General features: G+C 35.9%; 1 pseudogene; it reads right to left on the reverse strand.

Moving 5' to 3' along the window:
- Positions 1 to 956: 956 nt before the first annotated feature.
- Positions 957 to 17012, reverse strand: LOC133252624 (26S proteasome regulatory subunit 10B-like; annotated as a pseudogene).
- Positions 17013 to 17655: the final 643 nt, after the last annotated feature.

The following is a 17655-nucleotide window of genomic DNA, read 5'->3' on the forward strand; positions in this document are numbered from 1 at the left end:
ATGCCAGTCCTACTGACTTAAATTAGCTAACCAACTACCCGTAGTAGCTCTTACACATTTTTAGTAGGTACAGTTTTAATTCTTTGTATAGTAACTGGTAAGTCTTTTCAGTTTCTATTGAGGACATAGTTCAGTGACTTTCTTGAGGTTGTAATCTCTCTCCGAGATCCCCTGTCTTTGCTTTGAAGGTACTGATACAATGTGAAGTCTTTTTTTTTTTTTTTAATTTTTAAAAGAAAATCCATCCTGAACCCTCCTCCCTCCTCCCTCCCCATACCATCCCTCTGGGTCATCCCAGTGCACCAGTCCCAAGCATCCAGCATCGTGCATTGAACCTGGACTGGCATCTCGTTTCATACATGACATTTCACATGTTTCAATGCCATTCTCCCAAATCTTAGCACCCTCTCCCTCTCCCACAGAGTCCATAAGCCTGTTCTATACATCAGTGTCTCTTTTGCTGTCTCATATACAGGGTTATCGTTACCATCTTTCTAAATTCCATATATATGCGTTAGTATACTGTATTGGTGTTTGTCCTTCTGGCTTACTTCACTCTGTATAATAGGCTCCAGTTTCATCCACCTCATTAGAACTGATTCAAATGTATTCTTTTTAATGGCTGAGTAATACTCCATTGTGTATATGTACCATAGCTTTCTTATCCATTCATCTGCTGATGGACATCTAGGTTGCTTCCATGTCCTGGCTATTATAAACAGTGCTGCAATGAACATTGGGGTACACGTGTCTCTTTCCCTTCTGGTTTCCTCAGTGTGTATGACCAGCAGTGGGATTGCTGGATCATAAGGCAGTTCTATTTCCAGGTTTTTAAGGGATCTCCACACTGTTCTCCATAGTGGCTGTACTAGTTTGCATTCCCACCAACAGTGTAAGAGGGTTCCCTTTTCTCCACACCCTCTCCAGCATTTATTATTTGTAGACTTTTGGATCGCAGCCATAATGTGAAGTCTTATTCAGGCTTGGTCAGAATAGAGTGCAGTGTCGGCATCACCTGGGAATGTGTTAGAAATGCAGTTCTAAGGTCCTCTCCCAGACCTACTGAATTAGAACTCTGGGTATGGGGCTCATTGGTCTGCATTTTTACAGGCCTTCTGAGTCATTCTTAAGTAGGTTAAAGGTTGACAATCACTGTTAATATTCACAGTATGAATATTGTAGAAATTCTGTTTATGTGCTTGCATATCTTAACTCAATATAGGTACTATAGCACTAAGTTTTTGGTATGTTTTTCCACTTTATGTCCACATGGGAAAATCTTTTAATGTTACAAATTAGAGCAAAGCTTATACAAAGAATCCAAAGTGAAATTCCTATTTTCTGCCATTAATTAGGGGGTAAGTATAATTTGGAATATTTTTCTAGTTTCTTTCCCAAATATGCACTGTAATGTTCTTTTCAATTAAAATTTTAAATTCCTATTTGGCTCTGTTATTTTTTAGAACCAAAGCTCTTTTCCACGTGTATCTGTTATATTCATTTACAGTGCATTAATAGATACAATTTTTTAACCAGTTCTAGGGTACACCATTCACTTTAATTTTTAGTCACTTGTTTTGATATAAAATGATAGATTATATCATATCATGGTTGAGTGATACAGTAAGTTGGCTGGGTGTTTGATGAAACTGCTCCATTGAGAGTTGCCTTGTAAGCCAAAATACAGTGATACACTTGAACTAGTTTGAAGAAGTGTAGGTCTGTACTTGTAGTTTAAGAATAAAAATGGAGTTTTATTAGCTTCCTAACATATATATCCAAAGTGTCAATTAGAAAATTATGAGATTTACCAAGTATGTTATCTGCCATCTATATACTTACCTACACACTTTAGTAATTTTTATGCTAGGGTATATTTAATTAGCTTCTTAGCTTAGTGCCTGTCTGTTAATATCTGTAATTGTATTAACAATGATTTTGTTAATTTAGATAGAACACTCATATTTTCCTTATGGACTCCTTAGAGCAATCCTGAAGTAGGAAAAAAATGAATGAAAGCTGAGGTACCTTAATATTATGCAGCCTCTTGAGGCTTCTTCATGTTGTTACTTGCTAGTTAGGGGTAGAGCTAGACCAAGATTTTAATCCTAGCATCTTGTTCAATGTTCCTGATGTCAAGATCATGAGCAGAAATTATCCATCTGTTTTGTCTGGAGTTCATTTATTTGGCCCCTACTTTGTTTTGTTTGCATCTGTGTTGGTTAATAACTGTCCTATTTCTAAACACTTGGTAAGAATGTATATTCTGCTATATGTACATGCTGCTGTTTGTGGAGTAGTTCATAAATGTCAGTTAGTTGAAGTTGGTTGATTGTGTTGTTCTCAGAGTTCTATATCTTTACTGATCTTGCTGTTTTTTCTGTCAGAGAAAAGTACTGAAATATCTATAATTTTGCACTTGTCTATTTGTTCTTTTAGCTCATTTATTTATGCTTCCTGTATTTAAAAATTACTACATGCATGTTGTATCTATCTTCTACTGAATTAATAGTTTCATTATTATGTCTCCCTCTATCACTGGTAATATTCCTGATACTAATATAGCAACTTCAGCTTTCTTATGATTAGTGTTTCCATCATATATTATTTTTTACCTTTTTATTCTTAACCTCTTTTCATCTTTATATTTAAAATTGGTTCCTTGTAAACAGCGTGTAGTTGGTTCTTGCTTTTTCATTGAGTTTGACAATATATGCCTTTTATTTGGAAGTTTAGATCATTGATTAATGTAATTATCAATATGGTATGGATTTAATTAGCCATATGGTTTGGATTTAAATCTATACTTCTGCTATTATCCTATGTGATTTCTGTTCCTTTTTCTCCTTGCGTTCTGTTGGGTTGAAATCTTTTAAAATTTCATTTTATCTTGTTGGTTACTTTGCTATTTCTTAAAATTTGATACAATATGCATCTTTATTACAGATTCCTTCAAATATTTTATCACTTCACATGCAGTTTAAGACCTTGTCAACACAATACTTCCATTTACCCCTCCTGTCTTTTCTGCTATTTGTGTTTATATATTTAATTTCTATATCTGTTATAAACTATACATTTTTATTTAACTTCTGTTATAAGCTATACATTTTTACTTTATTTTCAAGTATTTTTAATTCATACAATTTTAATGAGATTATTGCTATTGCATACATTTTCAACTGATTTTTATGTTAAACCAGTGTCATGTAGCTGTCAAAACCATGTAGTCCAATTTAAGCTCAGCTTCTTAAAATTAGCCACTTCTGATTGTTTTCATAAAGTCTTTCTACACTACAAACTTATATCAGCATGAATTGTAAACATACCTGTATCAATGCATACATTTCTCAGGTCTGCTCTGTTAAAGCTCTCTGAAAGCTTCACAAGTACTTCTAAATAACCTATTTTATCATGGTACCTTCATAGATTTTCAGTATATCTAATATTGCTTATAAATATATATTTAATTTACCTGGAGACAGCAAAACAGGATTCACTGTGCTTGTTTTTAGCCATGATCATTTTAACTCTGTGCAGAGTATCATATCCATCCATTTGAGTAACTCCATTAAAGTCCTCTGAACCTATCAGGTGAAGTACTTTCACAAAGCTAATACTCACAATGACATCTGTTTTATTCATAAAAATGATGCATGGCTGATAATCTCTGGCATACTGAAACAGTTCTCTGATCAAATGAGCACTTTCACCAATGTACTTGTCTATAGCAGAGCTATATACATTTAGAAAATTGTAGTCCAGCTGGCTAACAGCTCTTGCTATTAGTGTTTTCCCTGTAACTGGCTGTTCATACAACAGCCTTTTAGCCATACTACCATTACAATGGAATAATTCTAGGTTTGTAGGAGGTAGTTCTTTCACCTCTATCAATTTGATAATCTGATAACAGCCCAGTCTCAGAAAAAAGGATTATCTGTGTCCATGAAACATGCTATAAAACAGTGGATCTTGGCAAATGTGTATTCATGTGCAAAGCAGCTCTTGTTCCTGGCTTCAGCTTACTTTTTTCAGGCTACAAGGACAACTCAAAACATATCTTGATCCATTTATAGCTTTAACAGTGAATTTTTGAATCAATATCTTAAGTACTTTACCCACAATCTTTCTACATTTGCGTGACTCGAAGTCCTTCAGATAATTTTCAGACTTCTCATTACTGATTGGTGGTGGTGGTGGTTTAGTCACTAAGTCGTGTCTGACTCTTGCGACCTCAAGGACTGTAGCCTGCCAGGTCCCTCTGTCCATGGGATTCGCCAGGCAAGAATACAGGAGTGGGTTGCCATTTCCTTCTCTAGGGGATCTTCCAGACCCAGGGATCGAACCCAGGTCTCCTGCACTGCAAGCAGTTTCTTTCCCAAGTAAGCTATGAGGGAAGCACACTGATTGGTAAGGTCTTTTATCCTTAACGGTTTAAGATAGCTATTGTCTTGTGTTCCAGCACTTTTTTGCATGTGATAGTCTTGAAGTTTATTATCTCTGTGGTCTACCATGATGAGATGCCATCACTCATAAGGAATGCCAAGAATGGCCATGGCCAATGAGGTGGGGAACAAGGTGGGATGAAGAGGGGAGCAGCACTGGAAGGTGGGGGCCAGATGATCCTGCCCATTTCAATTTTGTATTCTCCCTCACATTCATCATCTATTAGTCTTTCTTCCTTTATTGTCGTGTCAAGTTACCATGTTGTACATAACTGTGTCTGATTATCTTCCTTTATTACAAATAGCTGAGAAAAGAGAAGTGAAGGCAAACAAGAAAAGGAAACATATACTCAACTGAATGCAGAGTTCCAGAGAATAGCATGGAGAGATAAAGCCTTCTTAAGTGAACAATGCAAGGAAACAGAGGAAAATAATAGACTGGGAAAGACTAGAGATCATTTCAAGAAAACTAGGATAAGAAAGCTGTGGTACATATACACAATGGAGTATTACTCAGCCATTAAAAAGAATACATTTGAATCAGTTCTAATGAGGTGGATGAAACTGAAGCCTATTATACAGAGTGAAGTAAGCCAGAAAGAAAAACACCAATACAGTATACTAATGCATATATATGGAATTTAGAAAGATGCTAACAATAACCCTGTGTACGAGACAGCAAAAGAGACACTGATGTATAGAACAGTCTTTTAGACTCTGTGGGAGAGGGAGAGGGTGGGAAGATTTGGGAGAATGGCATTGAAACATGTATAATATCATGTATGAAATGAGCTGCCAGTCCAGGTTCGATGCACGATACTGGATGCTTGGGGCTAGTGCACTGGGACGACCCAGAGGGATAGTATGGGGAGGGAGGAGGGAGGAGGGTTCAGGATGGGGAACACATATACCTGTGGCAGATTCATTTTGATATTTGGCAAAACTAATACAATTTGTAAAGTTTAAAAATAAAATAAAATTAAAAAAAAAAAGAAAACTAGAGATACCAAACGAATATTTCATACAAAGATACAATAAAGGACAGAAATGGCAAGGACCTAACAGAAGCAGAAGAGATTAAGAAGAGGTGGCAAGAATACACACAAGAACTGTACAAAAAAAAAAATCTTAATGACCCAGATGATAGTGTGGTCACTCACCTAGAGCCAGACATCCTGGAACATGAAGTCAAGTGGGCCTTAAAAAAGAAGCACTACAAACAAAGCTAGTGGAGGTGACAGAATTCCAGCTGAGCTATTTCAGATCCTAAAAGATGATACTGTTATTTGGAAAACTCAGCAGTGGCCACAGGACTGGAAAAGGTCAGTTTTCATTCCAATCCCAAAGAAAGGCAATGGCAAAGAAGATTCAAATTACCGTACAATTGTACTCATTTCACATGCTAGCAAATTAATGCTCAAAATTCTTCAAGCTAGGCTTCGGCAGTACCTGAACCAAGAACTACCAGATGTACAAGCTGGATTTACAAAAGTGAGAGGAACCAGAGATCAAATTGCCAACATCTGTTGGATCATAGAAAAAGCAAGAGAATTACAGAAAAAAAAAAATCTACTTCAGCTTCATTGACTATGCTAAAGCTTTTGACTCTGTGGATCACAACAAACTGGAAAATTCTTAAAGAGATGGGAATACCAGACAACTTTACCTGTCTCCTAAGAAACCTGTATGCAGGTCAAGAAGCAAATCAGAATTGGACATGGAACAACAGACTGGTTCAAAGTTGGGAAAGGAGTACAACAAGGTGGTATATCATCACACTTATTTAACTTATATGCACAGTTCATCATGTGAAATGCCAGGCTGGACAAATCATAAGTTGGAATCAAGGTTGCTGGGACAGAAAACAACCTCAGATATGCAGATACTACCACCCTAATGGCAGCTAGCAAAGAGGAACTAAAAAGCCTCTTGATGAAGTTGAAAGAGAAGAGTGAAAAAACTGGCTTTAAAACTCAATGTTCAACAAACTAGGGTCATGACATCCGGTCCCACCACTTCATAGCAAATAGACGGTGATAAAGTGGCAACAGTGGCAGATTTTACTTTCCAGGCTCCAAAACCACTGCAGATGGTGGCTGCAGCCATGAAATTAACACACTTGCTCCTTGGAAGAAAAGCTATGACAAACCTAGACAGAATAGTAAAAAGCAGAAACATCACTTGGCCGACAAAGGTCCGGATAGTCAAAGCTATGGTTTTTCCAGTAGGCATGTACAGATATGAGAGTTGGACCATAAAGAAGGCTTGGCCCAAAGAATTTCTGCTTTTGAATTGTGGTGTTGGAGAAGATTCTTGAGATTTCCTTGGACAGTAACAAGATCAAACCAGTCAATCCGAAAGGAAATCAACCTTGAATATTCATTGGAAGCACTGATGCTGACGCTGCAATAAATAATTTAGCCACCTGATGCAAAGAGCAGACTCATTGGAAAAGGCCCTGATACTGGGAAAGACTGAAAGCAAAAGAGAAGGGGGTGGTAGAGGATGAGATTGTTAGATAGCATCACTGACTCTATGAACATGAGTTTGAGCCAACTCTGGAGATAGTGAAGGACAGGGAAGCCTGGTGTGCTGCAGTCCAAGGGGTTGCAAAGAGTCAGACATGACTTAGCAAGTGAACAACATTATTTCTTGAAGTGGACTACTCTGTCTTTCCTTGCTCAGTCTTCATCCTCAGTCTAACCTTTAAATGTTAAGATTGTCTCAGGTCCTGATCCTCTACTCGCTGTCTTTATCTAACACTTCCTTAGTTAGCTTAACTATATCCATTATTTTAAATGACTGCCTGTGTAACATTTCTGGGCTTTCCTTCTACTTCGATATCTATTAGGCATCTCAGATTTAACATCTCCAAAGTGGAATTCTGGTTTAAACTCCTTCCATCTAGTTGCTTTGTTCTTCTCTTATCCTTTCCATCCAAACCACAATAGCATACCGACTTCTTTCCATTTCTGTCCCCATCTCTCTAGTCCAAGCTGCATCATACTTTGAGGGAATGAATGGCGATTAAACCAGTTAGGCAGTGTTTCCAGCACTGGAGCCTACAGGATGTTATCTTGGTACTATAGACCCAAGCAAAATACTTGTCTCCCCCAAGAGTTCTGATAGATGAACATTCCCTGATATTTCCAACACCAGTTTTTATTACCCCAGGGAGAGCCACAGCCATCCCTGCTTTCCCAGACCACTAATGAACAACAGATCAGCAGGTAGGTCTGGCCTAGGCGCCTATGAAGTCACTGCTTTTGCCCTGCATTCTGGTGAACATGAAACCTTGTGTTCGCCCTCCTGGCAGCTGCTGCACCTGCTCCTTCCTATTCAGCTCACAGTCATATTGTACCTTCCCAAGTTTTTTTTTTTTTTAAGTTCATTTACTTTCAATTTTCTCTCATCATCTAGCAAATTCATTATCATCACTTACCTTGTTCTTTCTACAAAAACACTTGTTTTCTACATTTTATCACACTGTTGTGCACTTGTAGGGTTTTTTTTTTGTTTGTTTGTTTTGAGGGACAGAAAGTGACAGTCCAACTAAAAATATGTTCAAATAATTTTCACTGGAAACTGAAATGATTTTGTCATCTTGCCATCTGAGAAATATCACTGAAGAAAGCTTATCTAGTTTATTGCTGCTTTATATGTATGCTGCCAAAGCTGTGAAAGGCAGCATAGTGAAGCAATTATAAACTCTGGCAAACTCCTGGAGTCAGACTGCCTAAATTCAAACTCTAACATCCCTTCTTTCTCCACTTTCTAAATTTATTGTATCTTGCTAAATGTCAGTGTCTACATATTTAAAGCAAAAAAAATAATAGTGTCTACCTCATAGAGTTGTGTGGATAAAATGAGGTAACTACCTAAGAGGATACTGAAAGTGAAATGAAGTGAAGTGTTAGTTGCTCAGTTGTGTCAGATTCTGCATCCTCATGGACTGTAGCCTGCTAGGCTCCTCCATCCATGGAATTCTCCAGGTAAGAATACTCAAGTGGGTAGCCATTTCCTTCTCCAGGGGATCTTCCCAATCCAGGGATTGAACCGGGGTCTCCTGCATTGCAGGCAGATTCTTTACCATCTGAGCCACCAGGGAAGCCCTACCTGTACCCTAAATACAGTCTACAGATTTAATGTAATACCATTCAAAATCCTTATGATTTTTTTCCCAGAAATATAAAACCCATTCTAAACCTCATATGCAGTTTCAAGGGACACCAAATAGCCAAAACAATTTTTACAAAGAACAACAAAATTGGAAGTCTCTCACTTCATGACTGCAAAACTTAAAATAAAAGCTACAGTAATAAGAACAATGTGATACTGGCATAAAGACAAACATATAAACTAATAGCATGTAACAGAGAACTCAGAAATAAACTCTCATGTATACAGTCAAACACATTTCAACAAAGGTATCCCAAAGTCATCTGGTAGAAGAAAGATACTCTTTTCTAAAAGTGGTGCTGGAAAAACTAGAAATCTACATGCAAAAAAAATAATAATAATAAATAAATAAATATATATATATATATATATATATGGATACTATCTTTCAACATATAGAAAAATTATGGATCAAAGACCTAAATATTAAGAGTTAAAGGCATAAAACACTTAAGAATTTTTTTCCCAGTGTTTTCTTCTGACAATGGATTTGGCAATGATTTCTGGAATATGACACTGAAAGTAAAAGTAGATAAACTGGAAAATATCAAAATTTTAAACTTTTGTGCATAAGAGGATACAATGAACAGAATAAAATGGCAATCCACAGAATGGGAATAATATCTAAAATTATATATGTGATAAAGGGTTAATATCCAGAACATAGAAAGAACTTCTACAACTAAAAACATGAACCCAATCTTAATTAAAATGGACAAAGGACTTAAATAGACATTTCTCCAAAGATGAAAAAATGACCAGTAAAATTACATATTAAAAGATACTTAAGATCATGAGGTGGATGAAACTGGAGCCTATTATACTGAGTGATGTAAGTCAGGAAGAAAAACAATACCGTATATTAATGCATATATATGCAATTTAGAAAGATGGTAATGATGACCTGCAAGACAGAAGAGACACAGGTGTAAAGAACAGACTTTTGGATTCTGTGGGAGAAGGCAAAGGTAGGAAGATTTGAGAGAATAGCATTGAAACATGTATATTACCATATGTGAGATAGATGACCAGTCAAGTTCAATGCATGTAACAGGGCACTCAAAGCCAGTGCACTGGGACAACCCAGAGGGATGGGATGGGGAGGGAGGTAGGAGGGGGGTTCAGGACAAGGGGACACATGTACACTTGTAGCTGATTCATGTCAATGTATGGCAGAAACTACCAGAATATTATAATTGGCCTCCAATTAAAATAAATCATTAAAAAAAGATCATTAATCATTAGTGAAATGCAAATGAAAACCACATTAAATAACATCACAACCATTACAATGGATATCACAGAATGTAAAAAGCTGTAGCATTTTTCAAAGACTAATGCTTTGACTTCTAGGTAAATTTCATAGAATAGATATGATCTTCATTTGCTGGTGTTAGTTTCTTTACTATTTCTGTATAGAAATTCTGGCTTTATTTTTTTTTTTCAATATTTTATTTTTACTATTTATTTTGGCTGTTCAGTTCAGTCGCTCAGTCTTGCCCGACTCTTTGCAACCTCATGAACTGCAGCACACCAGGCTTCCCTGTCCACCACCAATTCCCAGAGCTTACTCAAACTCATGTCCATTGAGTCAGTGATGCCATCCAACCATCTCATCCTCTGTCATCCCTTTCTCTTCCCACCTTCAATCTTTCCCAGCATCAGGGTCTTTTCCAATGAGTCAGTTCTTTGCATCAGGTGACCAAAGGATTGGAGTTTCAGCTTCAGCATCAGTCCTTCCAATGAATATTCAGGACTGATTTCCTTTAGTATGGACTGGTTGGATCTCCTTGCAGTCCAAGGGACTCTCAAGTGTCTTCTCCAACACCACAGTTCAAAAGCATCAATTCTTCGGTGCTCAGCTTTCTTTACGGTCCAACTCTCACATCCGTACATGAATACTGGAAAAACCATAGCTTTGACTAGACAGACTTTTGTCAGCAGAGTAATATCTCTGCTTTTTAAAATGCTGTCTAGGCCAGTCATAGCTTTTCTTCCAAGGAGCAAGTGTCTTTTAATTTCATGGCTGCAGTCACCATCTGCAGTGATTTTGGAGCCTAAGAAAATAAAGACTGTCACTGTTTCCATTGTTTCCCCATCTATTTGTCATGAAGTGATGGGACCAGATGCCATGATCTTAGTTTTCTGAATGTTGAGGTTTTTTTAACTTTGGCTGTACCAGGTCTTAGTTGCAGCATGTGGGATCTCTAGTTCCCTGACTATGGATCAATCCTAGGTCCCGTGCATTGGGAGCAGTCTTAGCCACTGGAGCACCAGGGAAGTCCCTATTCTGCCTTTAATATACAGTAATATGCCATGGTTTTAATATCTTTGTTATTATCTCCTTTTATGATCAAGAAGAAAAACTGCTAATACACTGCATATCATTAAGATACCCTAAGTTTTTTGAGACAATTATATCTTAACTGATTTATTGTGAAATGTAAAATCAAAGACAACAAAATGGTTCTCATGGAGGTACTCCATTGAAAAAGCCTCGATTTTTCCATCTATGAAGGAAAACCTTTAAATTCTAGAGAGGTTAAAATTAGGTGACTTTACCAACTAATTTTTCTTAGTTCAGATACACTATTTAGTATATTTTGGAGAAGGACATGGCAACCCACTCCAGTACTCTTGCTTAGAGAATTCCGTGGACAGAGGAGACTGGTGGGCTGCTGTCCACGGCGGTGGACAGAGTCGGACACGACTGAAGCAACTTAGCATGCATGCATGCTTAAAGATCCAATACACTCAGTGTTCTCACACTGACATATCTTCCCTTTCTAACTGAAGTCATTTCTCAGGTAGTACTGGTTTGGCCCATGTCTACATGAGTACACTTAAGAGCAGTGTTTCTCAACATTCTTTGCATTATCCCTAATATCTACAAAGAACTTTTTAGTCATTTTCTCCTAGTCTCTTCCACCATGAGAATTTTATATTACTGCCTATCTACTTATGTACTGTATTTCTGTGCTTTATACATTAAAAAATAAGTTTTTTTTTTTTTTTTGTCACTGTTCACCCCTGAGAGTTGGTATCAATTCTGCTGAAAAAGCATGCTCTAAAGAGAAGTTTATATATGAAACTCCAACTCTCATATTAGGCCCAGGCCCAAGAAATTCTTTCTATGGATCCTTTATATTTGGGGCCACACCAAACTAGATTCTCTAAAACCATCATGATTAGGGCTGGTATCTGAAAGTTGCAGAACTGAAAGTTTAAATCTCTTGGTTTTGTCTGTATGTTTATTTAACAGGGAAGTATAAGATGAAATACCATCAGGATTGACCCTCACAGAAGATTACTCATGTCTTATATATCCGTAACTATACCCATAACTGCACTATCTACTCTTCTTTATTCTCAACACATGAATGGGATTTAGGATTTTATCAAGAGGTTATGTCTTCATTACTGCAACCATTAATTTGAATTATCTGATGCAAATTTAAAGTCGCAGGGAGCCTGCATGTGTCAGTATTGGTGAGTGTATATGTAGGAAGGTCTGAAGGGGTATACAATATGGACATGATCTTTTATTTTTTAAGTTTAGAAAAGAAAAATGACTGTACTAAGAATCTGAAAATTAAGTGCCCACGTTGGAGCAGCTGTAAAAAAATGGCCTAGATAACTACTAGAGCCATAATACTTTGGCATTTGACTGAGCTATCCATCCTCTAACCTTTGTCAACTACAAACTGGCACTTGCCATCTACTTCTACAAAGACTAAATCATGTGCTGCTGCAGCTGCTTATTTTCAACACCCCTTAAAGGAGTTTAGGATGGAGAGCAGAAATGAGGCACACTGTGCTGGGGGAAAAACTGGCAGGACAGGTCTTCAGATAGATATTTTGGGGAGCAGATTTTATAAGCCCAATTCTTGAATCTCCTATCTAGGAAAGCACTAAAATCCTTCATGATGTCAACTGCTCATGACTAGCAGAAACTTTCTTAAAAATAAAAGAAAAAAGTGCTTGATCTGCATGTATCCCCCTTCACCAAAATCACATATATACTGACCCTCTTCCCCCCTGCCTCTTTGGAACAGTTTCTTAGAGCTGTCTGAGATGCTGCTTCCTGGGTCCTCATTTTGCCCCAAACAAAATTTAATTCATAACTCTCACATTGTGCAGTTTTTTTAAAAGTCAACACCTTCTACATTTATTATAGTAACCCTAAAATAAGAGAAATTCAAGATGTTAGAAAAAATTCCCATTAAATGCAAGTTTGACATCTGACAGAATCTAGAAATCTCCTTTCCCCCTCACCACATACATTGTTCTTTAGGTCTCAGATTTCCAAAACATTATTAGGAAAAAGATTGTCCTCTACAGTAATCTCAGTTTTTGGAGTTTTATTCCTCTATAATAGTAATTTAGGAAGTAAATGGGGCCACCTTAAGGAATTATAATGATATACTCAGGGTTTAGAATTCAACGTTTCTCAAAGTCCTTCAATAAAAAGGTAAGATTTTGTCTCAAATTTTTAAATCACCAATACCCTTACTATATTATCAAGAATTCCTATTCAGTAAGTTACATTATAATGTTACAAAACTAATAACAGAAAGGAAAAGAACTGGTACGAGGGGATTAATGCTGTACTCAAACTTACTGATAGAAACAAGTATTTAAAACATTTTTTTAAAGAAGGAAAGAAAGAAAACAATATTCTGGCAGAATTTGTGGGAAATAGTGACTATTTTTGTTTTTAAAATGCTTTGTGAACAGCAGATAATAATTTCTGCCATTCAACAGAAACTACATTAGATTTGTCATTTAGATCTGGCCACCTGCAGCTTGCACTCAAGGGCTTAGATACCTGGGTTATGAAGATTAAAAGTATTTTAATCAGTATTGTTGGAGAATTCAGTTACTTGTTATTAAGAGTCAAGATTCTGCAAACAACTTTCTTTTCCTTCTTCTCCAACCAAAATTAATCCAAAAACTTGAACGTTACTAAGGACATAAAATAAATTTTGTTCTTACATAATTAAAATTTGGGATAGTTATAAAGGTTTACAGCAATCTTCAACAAATTATGCAGAAGAATAAAGTATCGTGTATTTCAAGTTGTTGAAGTTGAAAAAATTTCAAGTATTTAAATAATTGTTAAGTTTGTGTGTTTAGGTTTGTATTTCTCATTTCTATTTTCTATAGTGTCTATGATTTTTTTGCTCTCTAATGTTTTTAGTTTCAGTTAATAAAGTCCAACTCACAAGCTTGTACTCAATACTACTAGAAAACTCATGCTTTGAGATTCACATTTTTCTAAGAGTTTGAAATACTCAAACTTTTTCATTAAAAATACTACCTACTTAATTATCTCTTTGTGTGTGAGAAGCACCTAAACATTTTCAACTATGTTCTTGGAAGGATAACTGATAAAACTTTCTGTTGCATACTTTCATTTGTGTCTTCAGTATACTTGTATCTGATAATGTCTTATCATCTGCAATGTCTTATCATCTGCAACTAATAAGTTCTTATCCAGCTGCCTCTACAATGTCCTGCTATGTGCCTTTTCCTTACCACCTTGCACCATTTATTAATGCTATTTACCTGTAGTCAGACCTAAATGCTATGCTACTTTCTGTTCACATTGCTCAGAGGTGACATGCTTGACCTCAATAAACAGCATCTATTAAGAGTTCTTCCTGGTACAGTTATTAAAAACATAATTGTTCACAAAATTTAATGCTATGGATAACTAGAACAGGGACTCCTAGAACTCTTTTAATGATTTCATCAATCTATTACAGTTCAAAATAAGATGTTAAACAATTTGCTAAGCAAAGAAAGGCATTATAATGGAAAATGCTCATTAAAAACTTTAAGAAACATTAATGTTGATTGATGTTTCATTTAGAGATAAGGCTTTTCCTTATAAATTTGTAAGGCTGGAAGAGAAAAATATTTAGGCCCTGTACTATGCAATAACATCTGGCATAAACACAACAGAAATTATTAATATTTTAACCTAAGATGAATATACTGTAATAAAGTGAAACAAAATTGGTAATTTAGAAAATATTTTAATATTTAGGTATGTAATGTGATGCTGAAGAAGCTGAAGTTGAATGGTTCTATGAAGACCTATAAAACCTTTTAGATCTAACACCCAAAAAAGATGTCCTTTTCATTATAGGGGACTGGAATGCAAAAGTAGGAAGTCAAGAAACACCTGGAGTAACAGGCAAATTTGGCCTTGGAGTACAGAATGAAGCAAAGGCTAATAGAGTTTTGCCAAGAGAACGTACTTGTAATAGCAAACACCCTCTTCCAACAACACAAGAGAAGACTCTACACATGGACATCACCAGATGGTCAACATGGAAATCAGACTGATTATATTCCATGCAGCCAAAGATGGAGAAGCTCTATACAGTCAGCAAAAACAAGACTGGGAGCTGATTGTGGCTCAGATCATGAACTCCTTATTGACAAATTCAGACTTCATATGAAGAAAGTAGGGAAAACCACTAGACCATTCAGGTATGACCTAAATCAAATCCCTTACGATTATACAGTGGAAGTGAGAAATAGATTTAGGGGACTAGATCTGATAGAGTGCCTGATGAACTATGGATGGAGGTTCGTGACATTGTACAGGAGACAGGGATCAAGACCATCCCCAAGAAAAAGAAAGGCAAAAAAGCAAAATGGCTGTTTGAGGAGGCCTTACAAATAGCTGTGAAAAGAAGAGATGAGAAAAACAAAGGAGAAAAGGAAAGATATACGCATCTGAATGCAGAGTTCCAAAGAACAGCAAGGAGAGATAAGAAAGCCTTCTTCAGGGATCAATGCAAAGAAATAGAGGAAAACAATAGAATGGGAAAGACTATAGAGATCTCTTCAAGAAAATTAGAGATACCAAGGGAAATTTTCATGCAAAGATGGGCTTACTAAAGGACAGAAACGGTATGGACCTAATAGAAGCAGACGATATTAAGAAGAGGTGGCAAGAATACACAGAACTGTACAAAAAAGATCTTCATGACCCAGATAATCACGATGGTGTGATCACTCACTTCTGAATTATTGATTACATCAGTATTTCAATTTTGTAGGAACATGCAAAAGGCACAACGATGAAAATAATACCGTCTCAATCTGACATCATGCCGCCCCAAAATGAGTCCCTATGTATAGAACTGCAGTATCCTCTAATGTCCATAACAAAATTGTTTAAATAAAATTAAATATCAAGTTATGGTTGTGATAAAAATTTCACTTGATTTTAAAGCAGAAGTCTTGGGTTATAAGAAAGCACTCTTCCATAGCAAATTATAGTGCTACCGGCAGCATATATAAATAACATGAAAAAGTGACTGTTTCCCAAAGTAGGTAGCCATGGATATAGGGGATTATTTACATAAAGATTGTGTAACTAAAAATACTGGAATATTTACAGAATCACAGATTTTAAAGAAAATCTTTACCCTCATTTCTGAAGAATATTAATTTGAAGAAGCTGTCTGGCATTAACTGGTACAATACTTACTTACCTGTGTCTTATGCACAATCAACTAAACAGCGGCAAGTTTACTTTCCTTTTATATAAGGTCGGAATCAAAATTTAAAACATCATAAACACTCAATGAACAATAATTCTTTTGAAAACTTAGAATTTTACAATAAAGCAGTCATTCCATCTAAAAACTTTAGATATATGGAATTTTCTCCTAAAACTAAAAACTGAAGCATTAAAAGAAAAACTATTTTAAAAGAAATCTAGTTAACATTCTTATTTTTATAAACAAAATGTTATCAACTTTTAAGAATCTACTTCAGGTACCTAAGTTTTAGTACAAAAATGTGAAATCAAACATATATGATATGCTATTTTTGACTTGAAAAGTAGCAGAACGGAAGATCTCTTAAGTGCATTAACAGTACATATACAGATCCTGGAGGAGTCTTTTTACAAATTAAATAAAAATTATAGTCAACTTTCATCAAAATATTTACTAGAAATCTTTTAAAATCCAATACATTATCATTTTAGAAGATTTGTGTGTTTGGTAACTACATTTGGTAAAATGTTTTAAAGTAAGTGAAGGTCACTCAGTCGTGTCTGACTCTTTGCAACCCCATGGACTATACAGTCCATGGCATTCTCCAGGCCAGAATACTGAAGTGGGTAGCCTTTCCCTTCTCCAGGGGATTTTCCCAACCCAGGGATCGAACTGGTGTCTCCTGCATTGCAGGCAGATTCTTTACCAGCTTAGCCACAAGGAAAGCCCCAAAATACTGGAGTGGGTAGCCTATCCCTTCTTCAGGGGATCTTCCCAACCCAGGAATCGAACCAGGGTCTCCTGCATTGCAGGCAGATTCTTTACCAACTGAGCTATGAAAGAAGCCCAAATACTTTAAAGATAACATAAACATCCCCCAGGGGGATGGTATGGGGAGGGGGAGGGAGGAGGGTTCAGGATGGGAAAATAAATAAATAAATAAATAAAGTTGATGCTGAAAAAAAAAAAAAAAAAAAAATAAGCAAATTACAAGGATATATTGTACAGCACAGAGAATATAGCCAATATTTTATAATAACTATAAATGAAGCATGTATTTTAAAAATTGTGAATCACTATGTTGTATACCTGAAACTTGTATGATATTGTACATCAACTGTACTTCAATAAAAATAAAGATAACATAAAAAGCATTTCTTCCCTTTCCTTCCAACAAAAAAACTCAAACTTTATGTGTGAGGCATTTTTTTTTCTTATATAATAAGCATTTAAAAAACCAGCTCTGAAAGTTAGAAAGATAATCTAAAGTCTTTAAGTAAAAAAAAAAAAATATATATATAGAAGCATATAGCACTGAAAATGAACTATTTTCTTTCTAACCAAAATTCCAAGTATTTTAAACTTTATATAAATAACACACATACACACACAAACCCACCATATTTTAGGTATGATGTCTAAAATGGAGTAGCACTAAAATGACAACAATAATAAACAACCCTTTATACTTAATTGAAAACACTCATTTTTCTTCAAGATATACATTA

Source organism: Bos javanicus, chromosome 8 (genome assembly GCF_032452875.1).
Source record: "Bos javanicus breed banteng chromosome 8, ARS-OSU_banteng_1.0, whole genome shotgun sequence".
Taxonomy (NCBI): Eukaryota; Metazoa; Chordata; class Mammalia; order Artiodactyla; family Bovidae; genus Bos; species Bos javanicus.